The following is a 14,641-nucleotide window of genomic DNA, read 5'->3' as shown; positions in this document are numbered from 1 at the left end:
TGGTCAGTCTGGCCTGATCCATAGCTCTCAACTCATGTTCGATGTCCATGAGGATCATTCTTCCGGCGTTCCGACTTGCGAGGTTCCTCAAGATGTTATTCCACCTGACGACTCCCTCGTTGTGCCTTTTTGCTGATGCTGTCAGGCTTCTTGTATTCATTGGCACAGTTCAAACGGTCAGTACCGCGCAATTGAATTTCTGCCAGAGTGTAGTAAACAAACACACCATCATTGACTCCAATAGTGCTTCCTGCTCATCTGAACCTCTGGAGATGTCATTCGTCCCAACCAAGATCATCACATTGGGGATCCTCCCTGGATTCATCAGTTCCACCATTCGATATAACTGGGCTATCGTCGCGCCTCCAAAGGCCATCACCATGGTGACCCACGAGGTCCTCAAATTCGACAGCACTCTAACCAAGTTGTCTCCCAGTATCAGATGAGATGTCCCGAGTAGTGGTTGCTGCAGGTTTACTGCCGGGCTCCAAGTCGCTCGATTGAAGCAGGCCCTCGGATCTGTCTCCGGAACTCCCGTGAAATTATATTTCAATTGATTATTCTTTTGCACGTCTATTATGCGAGACACTTTCTTCGCTGGCATCTTCCGTATTCTTCTCTCTGGGGCCCTCGAGCTCCCCATGAGTGGTGTCACGTCACTTATCCCCTGTCTGATCACGGTCTGGGAGAGTCCGTACTCTGCCCGTGTCGTCGATCGTTCCATAGGGTGCAGTCACCCCGGAACCTGGCGCATTCTTGTTAGCGACCAGTCGTCCAGCTGTCTCTATCAGCTTCCTCACTGTCTGTTCCACGACGGAGTCACCCAAAGTGTCACTAGGATCCGGGATTGTTCCTCGATTTGTCTCTGCTGGGAGCCGTGTCTCCGTTGTTTAACTCATTTCTCGAGGCGTCAAGAGCTCCATCGGGGACTGCCCACGAGGAATATTCCTTACAGGTATCACTTTCTCCACGGCCGTTGTCAACGCCATCTGTTCCGATCGCTCTTTGTAGTCCTGCCTCAAGCGCTCAATTTCTTGACCCTGCTTTTTGTTGCAGTCTTCGAACAATTTTCTCCACATGTCTCGATCTTCCTCCATCTGGAGCATACTTTTGGTCATCTCGTCCAGCTCCTTCTTCATACTTTTCAGTTCATCGTTCATCTCATCCAGATCTTGCTTGGTTTGGTTCGTCTGAACCTTCTGTCCTACTTTTGCCCTTTTTGGTGGCACAGCTGCTCTCAGTGGTGAACCAGACGAGGCCGCCTCGCTGTTCATCTCCTGATGCATTCTCGTCAGCCCAGGTTTGGGCTTGGAGGGCATAGGCATCTCACCTGGTTGGTAAGTCCTAGAACTTTCCAATCCAGGCTCATTCGCCAATTCACTCCCTGAGAGAGCCCCGTTTCTCCACCTCATCACTCTCATGTTCGGGCGGTCTAGTACTCCCATTTCTCCATATGCTGCCAGCAACATGACTACCTCTGGGTCTTCCAGAGCGAAGTCTCGTTCCATCAGCCGACGATAGATCGCATCTACCATCGGTCACACATATGCCTCTGCCAGGTCCATCAATGTTCCAAGTTGAAGTTATCCATTCTATTCTTTCAAGTTCGATTCGGTTTTGATTCCAAGATTTGATTCAAGTGAGTAATTAAACGATCAATCAGGATCTAGAAAAGAGATTACGAATATCACACTTGTCAGTTCCATCTTAAATATATCGCTAAAATGCTAAAATTTGCTTAAAAACAGTTCAGATAAAAAGATATATATATATATATCCTAAAATTTATTAAAATCAATCGGTCTCTAAAATTTTGGAATTCGACCTAAGATTGGACAGTCCAAATTTTGGATCTATTCCTAAGATCGTCATCCAGTTGTTCATGGTCACTAACCCCTACTTACCCATGATCTTAATAATCTAACACATAACATTACGTAACATAATATAACACACATATCACATATTACATACAACTTAGTCTTTGGCCTAACACCCTCTCGCACGTCACTCAGCCTATACTTAAGTAATATTTCTTATGCAGATATACTTGTATATTCGGATCAGAGAATATCCCGTGTACAAGCGCGTACAATTCCCGAGGATGCAGTCTTCCTCTGTTTGGATCGTACACTGGAAGCGAGAGCTCCATCACGTCCATTTCCACGAGGAAGTCCCTCAGCCTCGTCAAGGACAAGACTAGGTTCTCTGGGTCCACGTGCTGCTTCTCCGTCGCCCTCGTTACCAAGAAGCATAGGTATTTTCCCGGTATCTGCGACGCCGCCGGAGGTAAGGCCGCTACGCCCCCTATCCCTGGTCTTTGCTTCCAAAGGAATTCAACGTTTTTGTATTCTCTCTTAAAGTCTGCCGCTAACGCTGTCCTAAAACTCATGTCTGCTGTGATTGCTATCGCACATGTTCTATTTGTGAGTATGAAATCACTGTCTATTAGTATTATGTTACTTGAATATTCATTTGGTAAGTTAAAATAAGACTCAACTACCCTGCCTATGTCAGGTTTCTTAGGTTCTTCGCCTGTTTCTGCTTCTAAGTCTCCTGTTTTTCTTGCTATTCTTCATTTTTTTATTATCAAGTTTTCAGTGTGGGTAAGTCCTACCCCCACTCCCCGGACAAAAATATCAATCGACGTCCCCGTCGATCGCATACCGGGTATCAAAACGAGGTTAGAAGCTGGAATGAGTAGTCGTCCTTCCTGGGCAGCCCAGGAAGGATCATCTCGTTCGGTCTTGATGTATTTCATGCTTTCACGATCTACGTCTAGAATCGTGACGCTGGTCTCCTCAGGATCCGAGGTCGTTTCATTCAGCCACTCTAAGACATGCAGGTTCGTCAAGTCTTGTTCATGTGACTGCTGTTGCTCGTCGTCGAATTCTACCTCGGGTTTCGACCAGTCGTCAACCCACTCATCGTCGTGATCATCGACTATATCAATGTCTTGTGACACAGTTATTTCCTCTAGACCCACTACTTCCTCCACTATCTTCTTTAGATCTATCCTATCCACTACAAAGTCGTCACCGTAAGGATTGTATTTCTTTCTTGGTCTCGTCCCGTCCTTCTGACGAGTCTGTATCGTGAACGGAAGATCCGGTTCCAAGTTCTTGGGAACCTCTATCTGTTCGGGATCCTGCCAATCTTCCTCTGCGTAGGGTAAGGTTTCATCGTCCGCTTCGATCTCCTCGTTTGGATCCAGGTCCAGCGGTGTATCCGTACCTTCCTCTACGACTTCGTTTCCATCGTTCTTCTCCCTGGTGCCCTTTTCATTGACCTCACAAGCAGGATTCATCATTAGATAATCCCCTTCTTCCATGTCTGCAGGTATACACCAGTCTTCTGTCGGTGGATTGTGTGGCTTGATGTTCTCATAGTGGGCGGCTCGACAGGTACTCAGTCTATAAAAACGTCCCTCCTGGTGCACCTCTGTAATCATGAAGGGTCCCCTCCATTTTTTTAGGAGCTTTTTTGTCCCTTTTGGTGGTATAACGTTCTGAAATACCCATACGTAGTCTCCCACCGAGTAAGCCTTTGCGCCAGCTGCTTTCTTGTCGAATCTTTTCTTCTGCCTTGCCTGTGCTTGCTGAGTATTTCGTCTACACAAATCGTTCAACTCCTGTTGGCATCTGATCACATCCCTCACGTAGACCTGTGGGGACGTTTTCTTTCCCTCATACTCTGGGTAAAAGAAGGTTAAGGGTAAAGACTTTTCGTGTCCAGTTAGCATCATGTGTGGACTGACTCCGGTGGTGGAGTGTTGCGTGCTGTTATATGCTCCCATCACCTGTGGAAAGTACCTGGAACAATATACTCTCAGCATCGACACTAACGTCCTATTCTGTCTTTCCACTAAGCCATTCGTCTGAGGGTGGTATGTCGTGGAGTGAGCCTGAGCGACCTGTGAGCGTCTCATAAGCTCTTTCGTAAGCTCTCCTACGAAAGCTGTTCCATTATCCGATTGAAACGTCATCGGACAACCATGTCTTGCTATCCACGTATTGATCAGGTTGTCGCATGTCTCTTCCGCCGAGGCAGTTATGCAGGGCACGGCCTCTGCATACTTCGTAAAATGATCTATCATGACCAGCACCTGATTATAACCATTGTCTGTCATGCATATCTCTTGGTGATCTATCTGCACCACCTCGTTGAATTCAGACGACTCGATCAATTGTAAAGGAAATCGCAACTTCCTTGGATCCTTGACCTGTTGCCATGACAGACATGCTGTTACCCACTTCTCGCATGCTTTTTTCATCCCAGGCCACTCAAAGCGCTTCAGGATCCTCTGATATACTTTGTCGATCCTCTGATGGCCCATCTGATCATGTGACCTGAATAATAGCTCTGTCTGATAGAGTTGCGGTAACACTATCGCATTATACTTGTATAGGACTATAGTCTTCCTCCCTTTTTGCAAGCCATAATCCCGTCCTTGTTCAAATATAACCTCCCTTCCTTCTGCATGAAGTATTGTCTCAAGATGCGATAACTATCTTCCTCGAGGTCCCCTTTATCCGGAGAACCATTCTCGATCCACTTTTTCAGGTTGCTTGTCATGCGATCATTTCTCTGCGCCCTTAGACGATCCGAGAGTCGGTATCTCGCCTTTAAGTACGTCTTCATGACCCTCATCTGACTATTCAGCTCGTTGGGCTGGTGTGTATCTTCTTCCATCTTAACGCACCAAATCCTCGCCAACGGCTGTGTTTCTTGTTTAAACGGCTGAAGATCAGTCCTGACTACCTCTTTCTGCGGCAACAGGCTTATCGAACGTTTCGATACCGCTATTGTCTCCAAGTCATCCGCTGCGTTGTCAAAGACTCTTTCGCTTGGTATAAGGTAGCGATCGCTGTCAGGATCCTGGTACACCTCTCTGTCCAGATCCCTTGCCCGAGTTTCCACTAGTAGATCCCTTGCTCGAGTTCCTGTGTGAATAGGTGTCCATTCCTGAGTTTCGAGAATTGTCATCCGTTGAAGAGGTTGTGCTGGAGACTGCACGGTCCTCCAGATCATGTCTGTGCCTTCTTCGCATCCATCTGAACTCCCCGGACAAAACCTTGTTCTCTAGGTCCTGTTTTCCATCAGGAATTTTCTCGTCTATCTCAGACTTCCCGGACAAACTTTCTTGTCCCGGGTGTTGATCTTGTGATCGCTGATTTTTCTCATCATTCGTCTCCCCGGACAAATAATCTTGCAGCAGTTTTTGTTCTGCCTTTTCACCTTCCTTCTTTTGATCCACAAAGGTGACGGTTTTCCTTCGCGTACTGCTCCCTTGTTCTTTCTGTTTGTAAGAAGTACTGGTTAAAATCTCGTGGGGTATTGAGGATACTAGTTGCTGAACTATTGTCCTACAATCCCTCTCGTTCTCTTCGTGCTGTCGTCTGGACGGCATGATCTTCACTTTCTCACTGACTGTTAGCGATGCCACTGCTGCTGTCCACTCGGGGTCATCTCTGGTCACTTCTCTTTCTAACAATCCACCCAGCATCCGCATCACTTGCGGTGTGACTTGCACCGTTTTATCCAATAATGAGAGGCTGTTTATGTTCATGCGAGAGAGTTCTTGCTGGACCAGATTTGAGCGCAGCAACAGATCCAAGGGGAGCGGGTCCTCCTTGGATAGGATCTTTATCTCGGCTGCTTTCTCTACAGGTAACTCAGGATGCCCTGGAATTGGATGTCCAGACTTATCCAACCATCTCGTTAAGGGAAGCGCTTCACAAGTTTCTTTGTTCAGAAACGAGAATCCCTCCTTTATTTCCGCCTGATTGGCCTGCTTCTGCTCCAACCTTTCATAGAACTCAGTTTTCTTGCTGAGGTTGTCAGCATTTTGGTGTTTATTACGCATCCTATGTTCGATTATCATATGGTAGCCATCCAATCTTACTATCCATCTACCAATATAAGTCTGATCCAACGAGTAGGTTTTCAACCAGGATAACGCTCTGTTTTCCACGCGTAACTTGAAGGGAGCGCTCCCCAAGTATGCACGGTACTTTTCCAAGAAGGTGACTACTGCAAACATTTCTGCCTTTGGTGCGCGTTATTTCATCTCTGTGTCACTCAAGACCTTGCTGCCGTATGCAATGGGACGGAGAACTGTTCTTCCGTTCCATTCTTGCTCTTGATGCAAGATTCCTGAGATGGCCACTACCGATGCGTCTGTGTCAAGAACATACATGCCCTTTTCTGTAGGCATGCCTAGCACTGGCGCTTCGCACAGTTCCCGCTTTATGTTCTCGAAAGCAACCTGTGCCTCATCGTTCCATTCGAACTTTTTCCCCTTGTTGCGCATCAGCTTCTGCATCGGATACACCTTGTCCGCATATCCTTGTATGAATTCCCGGTAGTAATTGGCAAACCCTAGGAAGCTCAGGAGCTGTGTCTCCGTTCTGGGAGCTTTCCATGTCAACACTGCTTCCACTGCTTCCGGGTCCGGCCTCACACCATGCCTATCCACCATTCTTCCAAGGTACTTAATTGAATCCCTAAGGATTTCACATTTCGATGATTTGCACTTCAATCCTGCTCTTTTCATGCATCCAAAGACCTCATCGAGCCTATCAATGTGGTCTTCCAGGGTCGGTGTCGCTATGACTACGTCATCCACGTAACACATCACGAGGTTCCCGTACTTCTTAGTCACTCTCGTCAAAGCCTGAGCCATCAGTCTTTGAAAAGTGGCCGTTGCATTGCACAAGCCGAAGGGCATCTTCTTCCGCTGGTACCATCCCAATTCGCACGCGAATCCGGTTTTCTCTCTGTCCTTATTCCGCAGAGGGACCTGCCAGAAGGCAGAACCTAAGTCCAATGTGGTGAAGAACTTGGCATCACCAAGCTTAGATAGGCTCTCGTCTATTCGCGGTATTGGGTACGCATCTTTTATCGTTACCGCGTTCAAGTAACGAAAGTCGCAACAAAATCTCAGCTGCCCCCTTTCTTTTTCGCCATTACTACCCCGCAAGCCCATGGCGATTTCGAGGGTTCTATCATATCGTATTCAAGCAACATTTCTATTTCCACTTGGCATGCTTCCGATTTGTGTGGCGTCATTCGTCTTGCGCCTTCCCTATGGGGAACGGCGCCCTCTTCAAGTTCGATTTCGTGTTCGACGAAATTACAGCAACCGATATCCGCCTTATGTTTTGAAAATACATCTGCGTTCCGATTTAGGAGGTCCCGCAACTTTTCGAAATCTCCCTCACCTATTTTCCCTTTTAAATGTTCTATCTCTGGCAAAACCGGTTTGTCAAATTCTAGTTCATATGACGAGGGGCGTTCCGGAAAATTCGAGCAGCTTGATAAGCCGTCGTCCGTTTCGGATTTATGAATAGATTTTAATTCATTAATCCTCTTTAAAATTTTATCTTTATTGGCATGATAAGGACAGTCTTTCACACTATGTTTCTTCAAGTTTTGTGTCTCCTCATAGTCGGTCCTCATCGGCAAAGCGTAGCCAAGCTTCTTTCCACGCTGGATTGTAACCGTGGTGTCCAGTGTGTTCAATAACACACTGACACACAGTCCGTTTCGCGTTACCGAGAAGCTCCGGCCTAAAATCACCGAACTCTGACTATTTGGATTCGGTACTAAGCAAACCTGTTTACTATCACTTAACGAATTCAAATTTCTCATTCTAAAAATTGCCACCACAGCTTGTCCTGGCTGTATTTTTACTTTTCTATCTAAAAAAATTGGTACCTTGTTTTCGTCTGTTATTATCCTATTAATTGGTCTCTTAACATACTTCCGGTCCGGGTTTCTAATCCGTAATCAGACCGTTGTTCAAGTCAATCATCACGTCAAAATTCCTGACAACATCTCTGCCCAAGATGAATTGGTCGGCGTCGTCCAAATTCTCTACCACCAGGAAGCTCATCCAAAGATCCCATGTGGAGGACCGTTATTGGTGTTCTTCCGGCTACGTAAATAGCTCTTCGATTGGCGGCGGCCAGTCGGAGATTCGTTGGAATTAGATCTTCCCGCGTGAAGCCCATTCTTTCCCAAGTTTTTATCGGCATCACAATCACTACCGCTCCTGTGTCCAGAAGCCCTGTGACTCCAATTTTTGTTCCGTTGGTGTCGAGCAGATGTGCGGTCACATCTGCTTCATACCCAATGTGTACTGCGTCTTGTTCCATCATGGCGTAATGGCCTATCCTGCGGACTTTGAGTTCCTCCTCGCCCAAATAGATCTGCCCCATTTAGTCATCATCTGTTGTTACATAAGTCCTGGTGTAGATACTGATTCCATCCACGTTCAGCATCACTTGATACGGCCCATAGACCTCTAGGTAGCGTCCATGAAGTTTCTTCATGCGAGGGCCACCCGTCGTTAGTAGTGCTCGCACAGCTCTCGACTCGGTGCGTGGCTCCGCCTGCCTCAGATAATCTGCATATGTGTCCAAATGCATCAAAGTGAACTCGGATGGTTCACTCAGATTTATGATCACCTGGTGTCCAGCCACTGAGATTATCGACTGTATCTTGCTTCCTTGCGGCACCATGCCGAACCTCTGACCGGAGATCACATTAAGTTTCATTCTCAAACTGCTTGGTGCTTTAGTTTCTTCGAATTCCGTTGCTTCGAAGGTATTCAGTTGCTCCTGAAGTTTCTCATTTTCCAGTTCAAGTTTCACTTTTTGTTCGATCTCTTTCGTCACCAATTCATGCTGCACTCTATTTAGAGCATCCCTCGCGGCTGCCCTATAATCGATCTTGAAGTCATCAGCCGCAATTACTGGTTCCGGTTCACGTGTCTCCTCTGTTACTGCTTGCATTTTCTTTGCCGCCAGCTCTTGAGGTTTATCCTTTCTGCGTGCCTCCGCTTCACTCAAAAGGCGAGCCTTGCTGGCTTTCACTCCTGACAAAGCTTCTTCATGTCTTGGATGCTTGATGTCTGCCACTGCATCCCAGAATTGCGGACAATCTGATTTAAAATGACCTTCCAAGTTGCAAAAGAAACAGCTCGGGCCGATTTTTGCAATTACTCCTCTCATGAAATCCTCATGGTCCAATTCTGACGCATCTTCGTCCTCGAGGCTAAAGCCTATTGCTTTCATGCCTTGTTTGTAAGTTGGGCATGCTGACACATGATGGTCCGTTGAACTGCAATTGGCACAAGATTGTCTCTTTTCCATATCATCCCTCGGTTTGTACCAATTGTTCCCTTGGTTTGCTGGTCCGTTGTTAAAATTGCCATACTTGTTCTTGTAGTATCCAGATCTCGAAGGAGGTTTCAACAAAAGATACTCTTTTGACTTGAGCCTCAACTCCTCTGGTGTTGGCGCATTGGTTGATAGTGGTGTGTAATGCGTTGCTAGCATCGTTCGAAGTTCATCATTCTTCACACCATCGATGAATTTTGAGGCTACGGCCAGGTTCATCCTTCAGTTTGACTCATCCGGTTGGCTGCGTCTTCTCAGCATTTCCAAGTCATCGAGAAACTTGTCTATCGTTTCATCTTCTCGTTGCCTCCGTTTCTCGAAGCGCATCATTGCTTGGTGCCCCTGCACCCCTGATCCGAAACGGTTTAACAAGATTTCGAAGATTTTCTCAGCTGTGTCACGCTGATATTGCTTCTTGGCCATGACACAATTCAGGGCTGTCGCTTCCAAGTTGCCGGTGAGCGCACTGCATTCCTGTCTCTCCGACAAGTCCTCTTCCTCGAAATGCAGCTTCATTACTTCTATCCAGGTATCAATACAGCCATCAGATTCATCTTTATAGCATCTTGGTTTCTTAAAGACTCTTCTGGACTTCTCACTGCGTTCATTGGTTCTGGATAACCTTGTAAGGAATGTCTACAAAGACCTGTTTAGGGGTTCAAATGCTGTGGCCATTGCCGTAGCATCCCTTGAGTGTCCCGTCTGAGTGTCCTCACACCTTGTCAAAGGCTCTGTATGCGGTGCATCCCTGCAATCCGAATCGCCGTGAGTGTTTCCCGCTTGGCCCACATGACTCCTCCCCGGGCTTGCATGCCCCCTGTTACCGGAATCACTTCTCCCAGTCGCATGTGTGCCTTGCGTTGGTCGTTCATTAGAGGTCTGTCTGTTCCCCGTTGAACTTGCTCTACTGTTTGGGCCCCATGTTCTATTATCCCTTGTGGCATAGCCTGATGAACTGCCCTGCCTCTAGTGGATCCATACGTCTTCCTCTTTTGATGTTCATTGAAGTTCACCTTCGGCTCCCTGCTGGGACCTCCCGAGTTCGGTTCCCCTTCTTTTGGTCCACTCTTGCTGCTTAGTAGCCCGTCCAACCTATCCATGATAGCCTGAGTTCGCCTCTCCATCATCGCGTCTATCTTTGTGTCAAGAGTCCCAAGAGACTGCTCTTGCTGAATTCTTAACTTCTCCATGATGTCGTCTCTTAAGCGTAACTCTCGCTGTTCCGCTTCTCTTGTCATTCGCGACAAGTTCTTCGCCATATGCTCGTCCGTTCTTTCTTTCAAGCGTTTTTCGCTCCTGCCAACTTCTTGTCTATTGCGGTTTATTTCTTCCCGCAGACTTTCTCTTTCAATGTGAACTGCCCTTTCTAGTTCACTCATTCTTATGGACATCTGTTCATTTTGTTCTCCGAAACTGTCCACTATGTTGTTTAAGGCTTCTTCTAGTGCTGCCCCGTTATGGACATCTGTTCATTTTGTTCTTCTAAACTGTCCACTATGTTGTTTAAGAGTTCTTCTAGTGCTCCGCCTGCCTCAGATAATCTGCATATGTGTCCAAATGCATCAAAGTGAACTCGGATGGTTCACTCAGATTTCTGATCACCTGGTGTCCAGCCACTGAGATTATCGACTGTATCTTGCTTCCTTGCGGCACCATGCCGAACCTCTGACCGGAGATCACATTAAGTTTCATGCTCAAACTGCTTGGTGCTTTAGTTTCTTCGAATTCCGTTGCTTCGAAGGTATTCAGTTGCTCCTGAAGTTTCTCATTTTCCAGTTCAAGTTTCACTTTTTGTTCGATCTCTTTCGTCACCAATTCATGCTGCACTCTATTTAGAGCATCCCTCGCGGCTGCCCTATAATCGATCTTGAAGTCATCAGCCGCAATTACTGGTTCCGGTTCACGTGTCTCCTCTGTTACTGCTTGCATTTTCTTTGCCGCCAGCTCTTGAGGTTTATCCTTTCTGCGTTCCTCCGCTTCACTCAAAAGGCGAGCCTTGCTGGCTTTCACTCCTGACAAAGCTTCTTCATGTCTTGGATGCTTGATGTCTGCCACTGCATCCCAGAATTGCGGACAATCTGATTTAAAATGACCTTCCAAGTTGCAAAAGAAACAGCTCGGGCCGAATTTTGCAATTACTCCTCTCATGAAATCCTCATGGTCCAATTCTGACGCATCTTCGTCCTCGAGGCTAAAGCCTATTGCTTTCATGCCTTGTTTGTAAGTTGGGCATACTGACACATGATGGTCCGTTGAACTGCAATTGGCACAAGAGCGTCTCTTTTCCATATCATCCCTCGGTTTGTACCAATTGTTCCCTTGGTTTGCTGGTCCGTTGTTAAAATTGCCATACTTGTTCTTGTAGTATCCAGATCTCGAAGGAGGTTTCAACAAAAGATACTCTTTTGACTTGAGCCTCAACTCCTCTGGTGTTGGCGCATTGGTTGATAGTGGTGTGTGGTGTATAATGCGTTGCTAGCATCGTTCGAAGTTCATCATTCTTCACACCATCGATGAATTTTGAGGCTACGGCCAGGTTCATCCTTCAGTTTGACTCATCCGGTTGGCTGCGTCTTCTCAGCATTTCCAAGTCATCGAGAAACTTGTCTATCGTTTCATCTTCTCGTTGCCTCCGTTTCTCGAAGCGCATCATCGCTTGGTGCCCCTGCACCCCTGATCCGAAACGGTTCAACAAGATTGCGAAGATTTTCTCAGCTGTGTCACGCTGATATTGCTTCTTGGCCATGACACAATTCAGGGCTGTCGCTTCCAAGTTGCCGGTGAGCGCACTGCATTCCTGTCTCTCCGACAAGTCCTCTTCCTCGAAATGCAGCTTCATTACTTCTATCCAGGTATCAATACAGCCATCAGATTCATCTTTATAGCATCTTGGTTTCTTAAAGACTCTTCTGGACTTCTCACTGCGTTCATTGGTTCTGGATAACCTTGTAAGGAATGTCTACAAAGACCTGTTTAGGGGTTCAAATGCTGTGGCCATTGCCGTAGCATCCCTTGAGTGTCCCGTCTGAGTGTCCTCACACCTTGCCAAAGGCTCTGTATGCGGTGCATCCCTGCAATCCGAATCGCCGTGAGTGTTTCCCGCTTGGCCCACATGACTCCTCCCCGGGCTTGCATGCCCCCTGTTACCGGAATCACTTCTCCCAGTCGCATGTGTGCCTTGCGTTGGTCGTTCATTAGAGGTCTGTCTGTTCCCCGTTGAACTTGCTCTACTGTTCGGGCCCCATGTTCTATTATCCCTTGTGGCATAGCCTGATGAACTGCCCTGCCTCTAGTGGATCCATACGTCTTCCTCTTTTGATGTTCATTGAAGTTCACCTTCGGCTCCCTGCTGGGACCTCCCGAGTTCGGTTCCCCTTCTTTTGGTCCACTCTTGCTGCTTAGTAGCCCGTCCAACCTATCCATGATAGCCTGAGTTCGCCTCTCCATCATCGCGTCTATCTTTGTGTCAAGAGTCCCAAGAGACTGCTCTTGCTGAATTCTTAACTTCTCCATGATGTCGACTCTTAAGCGTAACTCTCGCTGTTCCGCTTCTCTTGTCATTCGCGACAAGTTCTTCGCCATATGCTCGTCCGTTCTTTCTTTCAAGCGTTTTTCGCTCCTGCCAACTTCTTGTCTATTGCGGTTTATTTCTTCCCGCAGACTTTCTCTTTCAATGTGAACTGCCCTTTCTAGTTCACTCATTCTTATGGACATCTGTTCATTTTGTTCTCCTAAACTGTCCACTATGTTGTTTAAGGCTTCTTCTAGTGCTACCCCGTTATCCACGAGTGGCGGTGTAACCTTGTCGGTCCCAATTAGCTTCGTGCTGGTCGAGATCCGGGCCTTGACTCTCTGCCTCGACGTCTTTTCATTATCTACCTCAGGATCCGCCAATGCGTTGCCTAGCCCTCTGTTTCTACTCTCCACAGTTTGCAGCTCTGAATTTGTCATAATCGCGAAGTCTCTTGACTGGCCCGGTGTGTTTACCTCTTTGCTTATCGTTCTCACTACACCAAATTTGTCCATGGTTCCAGTCTCTCTTCCGACGTATGCCTCATTCTCCTGGGTCGAACTATTGAGGCTGACTTGAGACCCAAAGTCCACTTGCTCTTCTTCGTCCTCCTCCTCCTGGGATTCACCTTCATTTCCCGCGCCCCCTCCCATGGTGAATGGAAAGAGGTTTCCTAAGGTGTTCCTCATTCTTTCTGAGAACGATGATGACGTTGTTTGTTTCTCAGTTCCGCCTGCCATCATAGTGTTGTCTGTTGGAGATCTTCTAGTTGCCGCTATTTCAGTTGAGATGTCGGACAGTTCCGACATCTCCTCTCGATCCAATGTCCCGGTGAAAGTGGCAAAATCATGGCCTTGTTCTACCGGAGTAGATTCACTCGCCAGCCTTCTTCCTCTCCCATCCAGTCCATGTACTTCCTGGTTGTCATTCATGACTTGGTCTGTATTGACCTCCGCTATCAACATTTCTTTTCTCTCTTCTGAGGTCTTCTGGTTCTCGTTTCAACCATTCTGCCTGAAACCGTCTCCCCTCTGTCGGTCCGGGCTCGTTTGATCCAATCCACAAAAGGATCGGTCATCGTTTTTCTTTGCTTCTCAGGTATGAATTTCCTAGAGCTATTACCTCGTTTAGGTATCCTTGACTTGTCTAGACTCATTCTCTATTTGTCACTTCTTAATGCCTATATACTTAATTCGATTGCTAGTGATCTTATAGTTTGACTACCAATAATAATGACACAACACAATAAATTTCACAAGATTCTATAAAATAGTGACCACGAATCCTTGTATGTTATCAGAGTACAGTTTGTATATAATTTATTCACACTAACTGATTATCGGTCGTAAGACTTGGAAACTAGCACAATATGATGTTATCAGTCAATTTAAAAGATAGTGTATTCACTACCCAATCAAGCACAGTTTATGTTGATTTAAAATCAAAAACAAAAAAATATATATAATGACAGATTATGAATGCCTCTATAAAGAAACGTATGTGTATTGTACTTTTAGTCATTCGCAGTACAATAGTCGAACTTGTCTTTTAAAGAAAAAGCTTTCCCTGCTCGGTGCTGCACCAAACAGACAAAACTTTGAAGGCAGTAATTTTCTCAAAAGGGCGTCTATTGCACCCACCGAGTACTGTGTTACCTATCTGCCTTCGGACTTCCCGAGCTAGACCTACTACAATCCTCAGGGCAGTCCCTTTTCACAAAAACGTATTATGATACAATCCACACCAATGAATCACGCTCTTTTTAGTTTAGACTTAGTGTCGCGAATATCCGAGTTCGGACCTGTTTTTTTTTGGTCTGGTTCTTATTGAAAGGCAAGTTACCAGTGCAGTCACTGATTCCTAGCCTGTCTGCTAATAACCTAATACCTCTCACTTTAGTCTTTCTTCCGTCTACCTAAGTCCTTTAATAAAATAATACCCCTCC

The 14,641-nt window shown here is 46.5% G+C and overlaps 2 protein-coding genes across 2 annotated transcripts in view; one reads left to right on the top strand and one right to left on the bottom strand.

Annotated features, from left to right (window-relative positions):
- Positions 1–14,641, top strand: part of LOC134842310 (NEDD8-conjugating enzyme Ubc12-like) — a 398,285-nt gene that overhangs the window by 45,493 nt on the left and 338,151 nt on the right. The gene's annotated exons all lie outside the window — the stretch shown is intronic.
- The window catches only part of LOC134842276 (mannose-P-dolichol utilization defect 1 protein homolog), a 160,214-nt gene that overhangs the window by 111,738 nt on the left and 33,835 nt on the right, over positions 1–14,641 (bottom strand). The window lies entirely within an intron of this gene.

Source organism: Symsagittifera roscoffensis, chromosome 1 (assembly GCF_963678635.1).
Source record: "Symsagittifera roscoffensis chromosome 1, txSymRosc1.1, whole genome shotgun sequence".
NCBI classification, from domain to species: domain Eukaryota; kingdom Metazoa; phylum Xenacoelomorpha; order Acoela; family Convolutidae; genus Symsagittifera; species Symsagittifera roscoffensis.
Note: the sequence above shows the minus strand (reverse complement) of the source record. Positions and strands in the feature narration are given on the sequence as shown.